At 49.9% G+C, this 14,391-nt stretch overlaps 1 long non-coding RNA gene across 1 annotated transcript; it reads left to right on the top strand.

Annotated features, from left to right (window-relative positions):
* The first annotated feature begins 563 nt into the window (after positions 1-563).
* Positions 564-11,379, top strand: LOC309528104. Its single transcript, XR_014217510.1, has 4 exons — positions 564-659; positions 5,397-5,568; positions 6,048-6,125; positions 11,238-11,379. It is a non-coding gene; the product is annotated as an uncharacterized lncRNA (long non-coding RNA).
* The last annotated feature ends 3,012 nt before the right edge of the window (positions 11,380-14,391 follow it).

Genomic DNA, 14,391 nt, shown 5'->3' with positions numbered 1-14,391 from the left:
TTCAAGGGCCCTGAAAACCTGCCAACCCAGGCAGCCACCCCAGCACCCTGCACAAAGGCCAAATGAAAGACACACCCAACAAGTAACATTACATCCCGATCTGATTAGATGCTTAGCCTAAAATGGAAACATCAGAAACTCATCTTGCCATCGTCCTGGGGGTCCATGAAGGTATGTAAGCAGTGCTTTTTTCTTAAGGATAAACAGTTACCAGCATCTTTTTTTTTCCCTAGAAGAAACATACTGGTTAAAAGTGCAGCACTTACTGTAACAACTTCATGTTGCACCTTTTTTTCTAGAAGAAACACACTGGGTGTAGAGAGGTAGGGAGGTGGGAGCGGTAAAAAAAATGCTTGTCAAGAGAGACAGTGAACTGAAAATTTGGGGCCTGATAAAATGAGCTGGTGGAAAGAGAGAAGCAATATGCAAAGAAATATATATATACATTTCGTTCTCTTTATTTGAAACCACATGGTTTTCTGCAAAAGGCAGAACTGCTACAGGACATTGCAAGAGAATTCATGTTCAGCGCTTTCTACAGAGCAAGCGGTCGCCATGGAGACAGCAGCCATGCACCAGTACTGGAGCTATGGGAGACATGATTACTTTCAGAATCGGCCTATGAGAAAGGAGAGACACATCTGCCAGCATCTTGTCATGTATGTCAAGATGCCATATACTAAGGCTATAGTCAGAGGCTCTGATATGTTTTTATTGTGCTGCTTGATTATGACATTTTAATCATTTGGTTGGTTATAGTAGAAAGGTGAGGGTAAAGGACCTCTGGACGGTTAAGTCCAGTCAAAGGCAACTATGGCGGAAGCCACAGGACACGGAAACGCCATTTAACCTTCCCACCACAACTGTACCTTTTTATCTACTTGCACTGGCATGCTTTCGAACTGCTAGATGATGATGATGATAATGATGATTAGATTAGCAGAAGCTGGGACAGAGCAACGGAAACTCACCCTGTCGCATGGATTTGAATGGCCAACCTTCCGATCGGCAAGCCCAAGAGGCTCAGTGGTTTAGACCACAGCGCCACCCATTCCCCTGAGTTATAGTAGTATTGAGGGGGTTTAGTAATAAAATTTGTATTTGTTTCAAAATTTTGAAGCATGGGGAAAGTCACCAACCAAGCCAGTGGTGGGCATGCTGTTGCTCTGACCTTGACCATCCAAAAAAACAAGTAGCTCTCCTTGATTTAAAAAGCCTGTTAGGCTATTACAGTGAGACACGTTTCTGCATAAAATGTAGTTTGGGTCTTAATCTGGAGCAAAGATGACCGGAACCTGCCAAGCCTGCTTTTGTTCAAGGCCCTGTTTATACTTGGATTTGCCAAGCTGTTCGAAACTTGACAGCTACCCTATTTAGAACTTTAATCTAAATAAAACCTGGGCCATGAGTCAGTTTTGTAGTGTGGAAACTTGAAAGTCTGCATGTTCTCACACTGGAATATATCACTGTATCATTTTGTCAAAAGTCTCTTACATGCTTAATGTTTTAAAACAAGCAGTGCCCTGAGGATAAACAGTGGATTCTGCCCCAAATGTTAATTTCTGGGCAAGTGCTAAATCTATACCCAGAGCTCTCAATTGCATGAATATTGTGCAAAGCTGCTGTCAGGGGTTCAGGAGCAGAGACGCAGAGAAGGGAGGAAGCAGAGAGCGAGGGGGAGGAATCCGAAGGGAAAATGAGTGATGATGACGACCCGAGATCTCCAAGCCTAAGCAGTGAGTCAGAGGACTCCCAAAAGGGAGCCCCAGTGAGCAGAGCAAGGGGGGGATCCGGGGGGACACCCCAGGAGGAAGGGAACAGAGGAGATTCAGAGAGTAGCAGCTGGAAGTCGGGACCCACGCTCATAACTGAGGGCGGCAGCAGCTGGAAGTCGGGACCCACGCTCAAGACTGAGAGCAGCAGGGAGGAAGGTAGCCAGGCATCGGGTTCCGGAGGCTGTCAGCAGGAGGGAGGGCACGAGTCAGGGGTGGTCACGCCCTCCTCAGAGAGCGAGGCAACGGTTAAGAGGAAAGTAGAGAGTTGGGCGCGCGCGCCAAGTTCAAATGCAGCGGAAGCTGGAGCAGTAAGCAGCCCGGAGAGTGAGCCAGGTCCCAAAGCCCGCCGCAAGGAGGCAGAAGGATCAGGGGGGTCAGCGTCAGAGGAGAGTAGAAGGGAGGAGGCCCAGGGGGGCAGAAGGACCCAGAGACGTAGGGAGAGGCGAAGGAGGTGGAGCTAGCTAAGCACGCCTACAAGGTGCAAGCTGACAAGCACAGGCGGGTTGGCGAAGAGATCCAAGTGGGAGACTGGGTCTGGTTGGCAGCCCACGCAGTGCCGACCAGGTCACTAGCCAAGAAGAAGTTGGGGCACAAGCAAATTGGTCCGTACCAAGTCGAAGCACAGATCAACCCGGTAGCCTTCCGACTGGTGCTGCCGGAGGGTTCCAGAATGCATCCGGTGTTCCACAGGTCGGTGCTCACTCCCTACAAGGCACCTCACAGATTCCAGGAGCCAGGGACGGCACCGAGTCCGTTCCGGGAGCGGACGGAGACGCGAGGGGTGACGCAGCAAGACCCCATCAACGAGGTCACGGAGATTTTGGACTCCAGATGGGGGGAAGAGGGAGTCGAATACCTCCTAGCCAGAGAGGGCACCCGGGCCAGCGCCAATAGCTGGGTGCCAGACTACGCTTTGGAGGAACCCCTGCTCAAGGACGAGTTTCATGCCCTTTTCCCACACAGACCCATGCCAGCGAGCTTCTTCGACGACTGGCTGTTCACGCCCACACTTTCTTCCAGCACGTTCCATGGATTCGACTCGGACGGGGAACCCGCGCTGAGCACCCGTTCCCCAGAAGGATCGCCGGCGGGTTCGGCGTCAGACACCTCGTATTGGTGGGACGATCGACCGGAGGAGCAATGGCGCCGGAAGTGGCTGGAGATGCCAGGTCGAGCGACCGACGCAGAGACTGACATGGACGTGTTCGGGGAGGACCTTGGGTTCGAGCACGGCGGTACAGAGATGGAAGCGGAACAGGTCAACGTCGGCGACCGCGAGGAGGAAGACTCGGAGGTCTTCAGTTGGCGGCCAACCACGGGGAGCGAACTGTATCCGGCATTCCCTCCCGTGATGATGGAGCACCCAGCACCCACACCTGAAAGCGGGGAGGGGGGAAGGGGGGGCTTCGAGGGGGGGATGGATGTCAGGGGTTCAGGAGCAGAGACGCAGAGAAGGGAGGAAGCAGAGAGCGAGGGGGAGGAATCCGAAGGGAAAATGAGTGATGATGACGACCCGAGATCTCCAAGCCTAAGCAGTGAGTCAGAGGACTCCCAAAAGGGAGCCCCAGTGAGCAGAGCAAGGGGGGGATCCGGGGGGACACCCCAGGAGGAAGGGAACAGAGGAGATTCAGAGAGTAGCAGCTGGAAGTCGGGACCCACGCTCATAACTGAGGGCGGCAGCAGCTGGAAGTCGGGACCCACGCTCAAGACTGAGAGCAGCAGGGAGGAAGGTAGCCAGGCATCGGGTTCCGGAGGCTGTCAGCAGGAGGGAGGGCACGAGTCAGGGGTGGTCACGCCCTCCTCAGAGAGCGAGGCAACGGTTAAGAGGAAAGTAGAGAGTTGGGCGCGCGCGCCAAGTTCAAATGCAGCGGAAGCTGGAGCAGTAAGCAGCCCGGAGAGTGAGCCAGGTCCCAAAGCCCGCCGCAAGGAGGCAGAAGGATCAGGGGGGTCAGCGTCAGAGGAGAGTAGAAGGGAGGAGGCCCAGGGGGGCAGAAGGACCCAGAGACGTAGGGAGAGGCGAAGGAGGTGGAGCAAGGCTAGGGTATTAAGCTGGTGTGCAAGAGGCGGGGACTCAGACGGGTCTTCGCCGACCTAGGGCAGAAGGTGTAGAGCTGCACGCTGCAGTTCGGAAATGAAACCTGTAACTTAATAAAGACTCTTATAAAGTGAACGCTGGCGGACTTGGTCCTATGTGAGCTGGGACTGGGTGGCAGCTCTGACAGCTGCTCTTTGATTTCACAAACTGGCAGTTGTCCAGCTTGCACATACAAATGTCATCCCTCTTCCTGTAAAACTGTAACAGTATTTCAGTGGAGATTTACTTCAGCAAGCTTAGAAAACATAGACACACATTTGGACACATCACGCCACGTGGAGGTCAGCATTAAACTGAAAAACCAAAACACACTTGGCACATATGTGGCCAAACTATATCCTGCCTTAATAAGGTTCTATGTGGCAAATTTCATACAACAGTCAGCATCCAAACCGTCAGCATCCAAAATAGACCAAAAAAAGGAGGGAGGAAAATCTCAATACCTGTATGCAGTATAGAATTTTAGTAGCAAACAAGTCCAATGAGTTTTCGCCTACATCAATTTTAGCCCTTGATCAGGAGTCAAAATGCAAAGTTGAAACTAAAGGTTAACTGAAGCATAATTTATAGTAAGCTTCTTCTAAGGCATACAAAGTAAAGTGATGGATGGACAAGGTGTTACAGAAAATCTCATGCTGGTGTATACACCATACTCTTAAAGTATACACCCAAAAAACCAGGGGAACCGTAGTTTACCCCCATGGTGCTACAATTCCCAGCACTATTAACAACCTACAGTTTGCATGGTTCTTGGGGGGGGATGTGTTTTGAACGTATAGTGTGCATGGAAAATCAAAGAGAGAGAGATAAAAATGAGGAGCTGCATTTCAAATTGATACGACATATATATTAGATCTGAAAGAACACCCTGTTGCTATTTGATGCTTATGAATGCATCTTCACAGCCTTGCCCAGTCTGACAGGTTGCCATGGAAACAGCAGTGTCAGCATCCAGCAGTCCATTTGTAAATGGACGGCTCCATGTTCCGTATCTCTAAAGTTGAGTGTGTGCTTGTGTAGGTGCTGAAATAAATTGTTTTAGATTTATCAAGAGTTTCACCTGATAACAAGCAACTGAAGATAAAACAGCAGTAAAGAAAGATAAAATGATACTCCCCAGAAAATGTTACTTGGCCCAGAACAAAACACCCCAAACACAGAGCAGAGGCAGCTCAGGACAATCTGCTGCCTTGGGCAAAGCTCAAGATGGTGCCTTCTCCTAAGGCACAGACAGAAGCCAATTTGACTGGTAGTTTAATCTTCAATACTGGTAAAAGGACTGCATCCAGAGGACAGCAGGCTAATGCAAGGGGTACAGGCCAGACAACATGGCACTCACATGGCATTGTCCCTCCCTGCACCTCAGCACCTGTCACCTGAGGCAACTGCCTCCCTCTGCCTCATCGTAGGGCTGGCCCAGAAGAAAGGTATTAGTTTGGTCTTAGGAAACACAATCAGCTGGTTTGATTTCACTCCTCAATATACAGCTTTACAATGCAGAGAAATAATGTTTGGTTTCATTTCAGTACACACCTGCCATATCTCCTTCAAGCCCTACCCATTCCTCCATGCAAATTGATGCTAGCATATCCTTAAAGTCCTTCAGTGAGGGAAGCTGTTAGCTGTCCTATGCATTACACAGCAGAATGAGGCCGTTGTCTGAGGAATTCCTGACTGTACCACTTCAGGTGGCAGCAGGTGAGTCCCTCTTCCTGATCTGCTACCCTCTGACTCACCTAGCTGCTCCTCACTTCTGGGCTGGCCTCATCCTCAAGTGCAGGGCAGGCCCAATATATTTTGGCACCTGAGGCAAACCACCAAATGCTGCTCTCCGCCTGCCAGGGAAGAAGGGCTTGGTAAAGGCCAACATCAGGAGCAAAGGTGGAATAAAGATCTGCTGCATCAGGACCTGCGGTCCCTGTGGATCCTGCCATCTGAGGCAGTTGCCTCACCTTGCCTCATGTGTGGGCCGGTCCAGCTCAAGGGTGCAGCAGCAAAGAAGAAGGCAGGCCTGGCTCCACCGGCAGGCCTCTGCTAATTGCTTCTCTTTCTGCCTTGTGCTGGACCTACACGGACCTGTTTAACCTTATTAGAATGATATTAGATATGTTTTTCTAAAATATCACAGGGCCTACTTGTAAATTAAAACTGTTTCTTTGTTTTCTCCATCAAAACAGTTTCCCTGCTGATGGTTGCTGGTTGCTCTGCAGGGCCCTCTGGTGTCACATTTTAATAATGCATTACGAAGGTTAAAAGTAAGATGTCATGTAACCCAAAGGGTTCTCATCAATGGTTCCTCTTCATCCTGGAGAAGAGTGACTGGTGGGGTGCCACAGGGTTCTGTCTTGGGCCCGGTCTTATTCAACATCTTTATCAACGACTTGGATGATGGACTCAAGGGCATCCTGATCAAATTTGCAGATGACACCTGTCAGCGCTGCCTCAGGTCCCAGCTCACAGAGGACCAACGCCAGTTGCTCTTTATAAACAAAAGTCTTTATTGTGGTTCATTGTTGGTTTGACACCCATGGCGCGCAGCGCTACGTCTGAGTCCTTAGACCGGCGAAGCTCCGTCTGACTCCTCCCCCCCCTGCACCAGTTCAAGACCCGAGCCTTGCTCCACCTCTTCCTCTCCTCCTTTTGCTCCTTTCTCCTCCGGGTCCTCCTGTCCTCTGGGGTTACCTCTTTCCTACTTTCTTCGGAGGCGGATTCTTCTGACTCCTCCCCACCCTTCCGGCGGGCTTTAGGACCTGGCTCCCAATCCGGGTTTTCTGCTGGCCCGCGCGCCTCCACATTTGAACTTGGCGCGCGCGCCCAGCCGCCTACTTTCCTCCTAACGGCTACACTGCTCCCCTCACTGCTTTCTCCTTCAGAGAGGCTGGCCCGACCTGCTCTTCCCTCCGCCCCTCCACTCTCTGACGGAGGCGTGGTCAGTCCAGCCTCACTCTCTCCTCCTGCAGGAGGCTCTTGTTTTAATCCTTGGGCTTCTTCCCCCCCGCTACGCTCTGGTGGGGAAGCTACCCCTGATTTCCAGCTGCCGCTTGGAGACTCCCCACTAGCCCCCCTTGCCCTGCCTCTGGGGGCCCCCTTCTGGGAATCCTCTGATTCGCTGGAGAGACTCATGGAATCTCTCTGATCACTGGCATACCCTCCTGAGCTCCCCTCAGATTGTTCCCCTTCGCTCTCCATCTCCTCCTTCCCCTATGGCTCAGCCCCTGAGCCCATGACAACACCAAACTGGGAGGGGTGGCTAACACCCCAGAGGACAGGATCACACTTCAAAACGACCTTGACCGATTAGAGAACTGGGCCAAAACAAACAAGATGAATTTTAACAGGGAGAAATGTAAAGTATTGCACTTGGGCAAAAAAAATGAGAGGCACAAATACAAGATGGGGGACACCTGGCTTGAGAGCAGTACATGTGAAAAGGATCTAGGAGTCTTGGTTGACGACAAACTTGACATGAGCCAACAGTGTGACGCGGCAGCTAAAAAAGCCAATGCAATTCTGGGCTGCATCAATAGGAGTATAGCATCTAGATGAAGGAAAGTAATAGTGCCACTGTATTCTGCTCTGGTCAGACCTCACCTGGAGTACTGTGTCCAGTTCTGGGCACCACAGTTCAAGAAGGATACTGACAAACTGGAACGTGTCCAGAGGAGGGCAACCAAAATGGTCAAAGGCCTGGAAACGATGCCTTATGAGGAACGGCTAAGGGAGCTGGGCATGTTTAGCCTGGAGAAGAGGAGGTTAAGGGGTGATATGATAGCCATGTTCAAATATATAAAAGGATGTCACATAGAGGAGGGAGAAAGATTCCACCTAAACATTAAGAAGAACTTCCTGACAGTAAGAGCTGTTTGACAGTGGAATTTGCTGCCAAGGAGTGTGGTGGAGTCTCCTTCTTTGGAGGTCTTTAAGCAGAGGCTTGACAACCATATGTCAGGAGTGCTCTGATGGTGTTTCCTGCTTGGCAGGGGGTTGGACTCGATGGCCCTTGTGGTCTCTTCCAACTCTATGATTCTATGATTCTATGATCTACGTTGTGAAAACCGTTGTTGTTGTTTAGTTGTTTAGTCGTGTCCAACTCTTTGTGACCCCATGGACTAGAGCACGCCAGGCACTCCTGTCTTCCACTGCCTCCCGCAGTTTGGTCAGACTCATGTTTGTAGCTTCGAGAACACTGTCCAACCATCTCGTCCTCTGTCGTCCCCTTCTCCTTGTGCCCTCAATCTTTCCCAACATCAGTGTCTTTTCCAGGGAGTCTTCTCTTCTCATGAGGTGGCCAAAGTATTGGAGCCTCAGCTTCACGATCTGTCCTTCCAGTGAGCACTCAGGGCTAATTTCCTTAAGAATGGATGCATTTGATCTTGTTGCAGTCCATGGGACTCTCAAGAGTCTCCTCCAGCACCATAATTCAAAAGCATCAATTCTTCGACAATCAGCCTTCTTTATGGTCCAGCTCTCACTTCCATACATCACTACCGGAAAGAACCATGGCTTTAACTATACGGACCTTTGTTGGTAAGGTGATGTTTCTGCCTTTTCTTTTTTCTTTTCTTTTTCTTTTTGCTTTTTAAGATGCTGTCTAGGTGACAACCGTTACTTAATGTTTAAAACCATGAGTGTCGATCTGCCCTTTCAAATAGGAGCCTTGTTGTGAAATGTGATTGCTAAGAGATGACCAAGAGGAGCCAGTGAAGATGCCAGACTAAGGACCTGACCAAACCACAGAACCATCTGTCTTCAAGTTTAGTAAACGTACAAACCACTTTTTAAGAAAACATTCTTTGCAAAGCAGTGCATAACAACCAAACCAACCAACTTACGCACATCTTTAAAATAAGACCTGCATTTCATAATCATATATATATATATATATATATAATCAGCAGAAAAATCGATCAACCCAGCAAAGACTATAAGCCACTTAAAGTTCCATCTGCACTCAAGGGAAACTGACTATAAATGTGTTATCTGACTTGAATGGTTTTGAATATAACTTTTTAATGAAAAGTTGATAATTTTTTATTCTGATGTTTATTCTTTGTCTACTTATGGATTAATTAATTTAGGGCAAATGCCCCTGTTATTGCTGGTAAACAATATAATTACAATTATAATTACATAGCAGTATATGCACAAAGAAAGCAAAGTGGCTGTCCAACGAGGCCTTACAAATAGCGGAGGAGAGAAGGCAAGCAAAATGCGAGGGAGATAGTGAAAGATACAGGAAATTGAATGCAGATTTCCAAAGAACAGCAAGGAGAGACAAGAAGGCCTTCTTAAACGAGCAATGCAAAGAAATAGAGGAAAGCAACAGAATGGGAAGAACCAGAGATCTGTTCAAGAAAATCGGAAATATGAAAGGAACATTTCGTACAAAGATTACCATAATAAAGGACAAAAGTGGTAAAGATCTAACTGAAGCAGAAGACATCAAGAAGAGGTGGCAAGAATACACAGAGGAATTATACCAGAAAGATATGGATGTCTCGTACACCCCAGGTAGTGTGGTTGCTGACCTTGAGCCAGACATCCTGGAGAGTGAAGTCAAATGGGCCTTAGAAAGCACTGCAAATAACAAGGCCAGTGGAAGTGATGGTATTCCAGCTGAACTGTTTAAAATTTTAAAAGATGATTCTGTTAAGGTGCTACACTCAATATGCCAGCAAGTTTGGAAAACTCAGCAGTGGCCAGAGGATTGGAGAAGATCAGTCTACATCCCAATCCCAAAGAAAGGCAGTGCCAAAGAATGCTCCAACTACCGCACAATTTCACTCATTTCACATGCTAGCAAGGTTATGCTTAAAATTCTACAAGGAAGGCTCAAGCAGTATGTGGACCGAGAACTCCCAGAAGTGCAAGCTGGATTTAGAAGAGGCAGAGGAACCAGAGACCAAATTGCAAACATGCGCTGGATTATGGAGAAAGCCAGAGAGTTCCAGAAAGACATCTACTTCTGCTTCATTGACTATGCAAAAGCCTTTGACTGTGTTGACCACAGCAAACTATGGCAAGTTCTTAAAGAAATGGGAGTGCCTGATCACCTCATCTGTCTCCTGCGAAATCTCTATGTGGGACAAGAAGCTACAGTTAGAACTGGATATGGAACAACTGATTGGTTCCAAATTGGGAAAGGAGTACGGCAAGGCTGTATATTGTCTCCCTGCTTATTTAACTTATATGCGGAATTCATCATGTGAAAGGCTGGGCTGGATGAATCCCAAGCCGGAATTAAGATTGCCGGAAGAAATATCAACAACCTCAGATATGCAGATGACACAACCTTGATGGCAGAAAGTGAAGAGGAATTAAAGAACCTTTTAATGAGGGTGAAAGAGGAGAGCGCAAAATATGGTCTGAAGCTCAACATCAAAAAAACGAAGATCATGGCCACTGGGCCCATCACCTCCTGGCAAATAGATGGGGAAGAAATGGAGGCAGTGAGAGATTTTACTTTCTTGGGCTCCATGATCAGTGCAGATGGTGACAGCAGTCACGAAATTAAAAGATGCCTGCTCCTTGGGAGAAAGGCGATGGCAAGCCTAGACAACATCTTAAAAAGCAGAGACATCACCTTGCCAACAAAGGTCCGTATAGTAAAAGCCATGGTTTTCCCAGTAGTGATGTATGGAAGTGAGAGCTGGACCATAAAGAAGGCTGATCGCCGAAGAATTGATGCTTTTGAATTATGGTGCTGGAGGAGACTCTTGAGAGTCCCATGGACTGCAAGAAGATCAAACCTCTCCATTCTGAAGGAAATCAGCCCTGAGTGCTCACTGGAAGGACAGATCGTGAAGCTGAGGCTCCAATACTTTGGCCACCTCATGAGAAGAGAGGACTCCCTGGAAAAGACCCTGATGTTGGGAAAGATGGAGGGCACAAGGAGAAGGGGACGACAGAGAATGAGATGGTTGGATGGTGTTCTTGAAGCTACTAGCATGAGTTTGATCAAACTGCGGGAGGCAGTGGAGGACAGAAGTGCCTGGCGTGCTCTGGTCCATGGGGTCACGAAGAGTCGGACACGACTAAATGACTAAACAACAACATATGCACAAATCAGACTTCCCAGTTTTAGTTTTTAAAAGGTGAGCCTCCCCCTCAGTAATAGGTTTATTGTATCATTTCTAAAGCTTCAGGAAAACCATGGTATGTGGGGCCAGCTTATATAATAGAATCAAGCCCCTCAGTGTTTTTTGGGCCAATCCATTTTTTGAAAGACAACAAGTTTACATATGGAATAAATGGATGGCAGATAGAATTTGTTAACACAAAATACGTATGGACTTTTCGAAATATAGAAAAGTATTCACATTCAGATACCAATACAAATAAAACAAACTGCTTGACATCTTCCCTAGGCTCTCATGGTACCCAGTTCAACGGCTACTGAACTTCTTTTGCAAATCTTGGCTGCCAGGCAACCGAAAATTTGATGAGGCAACGTGAGAAGCTTCAGAAGCATGATGTATATTAAAGAGTTGGTCTCTTCTGCCAGAAACACTATTTGGCAAGCTGCAGGATTCCTTCTGTGTGATCATTCTGAGACCTGTTTGACTAAAAGAAGCTGTTAGATGAGAAACAGAAATAGCAACTGGTGTTAATAGCTGCTGGTAAGCAGGCTGCATTGCAGCTGCTTTGCATGAAGGATGGCGAAAGGGGAGGTGGAGAATAAGACACAGAACCATGCGATACCTGCTGGCAGTCCAGTGGTACGAGGAGAGCCAGAGGGGAATCTGTAAATGCCTTTCCTACCGTCAGCTTTGACGCAAGAAACTGTGACAAGAGAAGGGGTGTTGAAATATACTCAGAGTCGCAAAGTGATTTCATGCTCTTTATTCAGCTCATAGTGGTGAGGAGGAATGAATGAAAGTCCCCTCACAGTATCTGCTTTATATACATTATTTACACAATGGGCTGCACATGATTGGCTAATTCCGGAATTCTACTGTAAGCCAATCAGGTTGTGGATTCACTTCTATCTGGAGCAGGATTGGGTGGTTCCTGCCAACCAATCATACTGCTGCATTGTTCTAGGACTAATCAGACTGCTTCAGTTTGGATCCTATTCAACTCAGTACATAACACCCCTCCCCTCTAAGTTCCAGTCCTGCCCGGGATGTCGCATTCATAGTCCCCAAGGATGCAGGCGGCCTACGTGTGCGTTGCGGCCTGGGGTGTTCCCTGGTCCGGGCTCCAGGTTCTGGCTCGTGTTCCAAGGATGCTGGCTGTGATGGGGCTGTTTGGTCTGGTGCAACCGGCTCGCTCAGTCGTGGTTCTGGTTCCGGTGTCCTTTCGGCCTCACGGGTCCTCTCTGTATTTACTGATTCTGCCTCTCCTGCTGGCCCCTCCTGCTCTATGGGCCTCACTGCCCCGCTGTTCCCTTGGGTCTCTTCTGACCTGTCCTCTTCCTGGTTTTCTCCCGGGAATCGTCGGCGTATCTGGTCGCAGTGGCGGCGCCAGCATTGCCCCCCATCCGTTAGCACCTCGTACGACACTGGCCCAGTGAACCTGGTGACTGTGGCGGGTACCCATGCTGGGCCTGCCCCAAAATTCTTTGCGTACACTGGGTCCTGGGCCTCGAAGGTCCGGGGGTTCCTGCCTTCCCCCACCACTACCTCATCCTGAGCTCTATCGGGGTGAAGGCGGTCCAATCTGATTGCAAGGCGCCGACCCATTAGTAGTTCAGCGGGGCTCCGGCCAGTTGTTGAGCTGGGGGTGCTGTGCTGTGCTAGAAGGAATGTGGCAAGGCAGTACTCCCAGTCCCCTTGCGTCATGCGGCGAAGGGTGTCCTTGGTGGTCCGCACCATGCGTTCTGCTTGGCCATTGGTGGCAGGGTGGAACGGCGCCGAACGGATGTGGCGGATGGCGTTCTGTGCTGTGAAGGTTTGGAATTCTCCTGACGTAAATGCAGTCCCGTTGTCTGAGACGAGAGTGTCAGGGAGCCCGTGGGTTGCAAACAGCCTGCGTAGTACCCGGATGGCTGCGGACGTGGAAGTGGACGGTACCAGTGCGACTTCCAGCCATTTGGTGTAGGAGTCCACCACTACGAAGAATGTTTTCCCCTGAAAGGGGCCAGCGAAATCCACATGCAGGCGTGACCATGGTGCTCGGACGGACTCCCAGGATTGGACTGGGGCCCTTGGGGGATCTGGGCGGGATTCTTGGCAGGCCTGGCAGTGTTTGACCCAGGCCTCTATCTCTCCATCAATCCCCGGCCACCACACATAACTCCTGGCAAGGGCCTTCATTCTTACTACCCCTGGATGTGTCTCGTGTAGGGCTGTGAGGACCCTTTTGCAGAGGGGCTGGGGAACAACGACTCTGCTTCCCCATAACAGGCACCCCTTGTGGGCCGACAGTTCATGTTTGCGGGTTGTGTAGCCGGCGAATTCTGGCCCTGGACTGCTGCTGGGCCATCCCCTCCACACCCAGTACAGGACCCGGGAGATGACCCTATCTTTCTTGGAATGGTGTGCAACTTCTTGTGCCTGAATGGGGCGGTCGGGAAGCAGCTCCAGGCTCATAACCTCTTGTGCAGGTGCTGGGTCGGGGCCTGTTTCCGGTAGTGGTAGCCTGCTGAGGGCGTCCGCATGGCCCATCGCCTTCCCAGGGCGGTGAATCAGTGCATACTGGTAGCTGGCAAGGAAAATTGACCACCTGAGGACGCGAGGAGACAGCACTTGGGGGGTCTGCTTTTCGGGGGCAAACAAGGCAAGCAACGGCTTGTGGTCAGTCACCACGGTGAAGGGCCGCCCGTACAAGAAATCATGGAATTTTTTTACTCCCTTCACGATTGCCAGACCCTCCTTGTCGATTTGCGAGTAGTTCCGCTTGGTTGCGTTGAGTGTCTGGGAAAAGTACGCCACCGGTACCTCTCTTCCATCTGGGAGTTGGTGCCCCAGGACAGCGCCAATGCCATAGGGTGAGGCGTCGCATGCTAGCACCACCGGCAGCCTCTCGTCGAAGTGTGCCAAGACAGAGTTTGAGACAAGCAAGTCCTTGACTGCCTGGAATGCGGCCTCCTGGCGCTGGCCCCACCCCCAAGGGGCCCGCTTGTCCAGGAGTCTGTGTAGGGGCTCCAAGACCGCCGCCTTGTGGGGAAGGAAGGAATGGTAAAAGTTCAATAGTCCCAAGAAGGCCTGAAGTTCAGTCTTGCTCTTGGGCGCTGGGGCATCACAAATGGCCCGTACCTTGTCCCCAGTTGGGTGGACCCCTTCTGCGTCCACCATAAATCCCAGAAAGTCCACCTGAGGCACTCCTAGTAGACATTTTTCCTGCTTCACCTTGAGACCCGCCGTCTGGAAATGGTGCAGAACGGTGCGGAGGCGGTCCTCAAACTCCTCTGGTGTGGGCCCGGCAATCAACACATCATCGAAGAAGGGGGTGACGCCAGGAATTCCTTTAAGGAGAGAGTCTATTAGATTCTGGAATATGCCTGGTGCCACGCTGACCCCGAATTGCAGCCGCTTTACCCTGAACGCTCCTCTATGCGTCACAATCGTCTGTGCCTCT

The sequence above is a fragment of the Podarcis vaucheri genome (assembly GCF_965113315.1).
Source record: "Podarcis vaucheri genome assembly, chromosome: 1".
NCBI classification, from domain to species: domain Eukaryota; kingdom Metazoa; phylum Chordata; class Lepidosauria; order Squamata; family Lacertidae; genus Podarcis; species Podarcis vaucheri.
The sequence above is the reverse complement of the archived record's forward strand: the minus strand, read 5'-3'. Positions and strand labels throughout refer to the sequence as shown.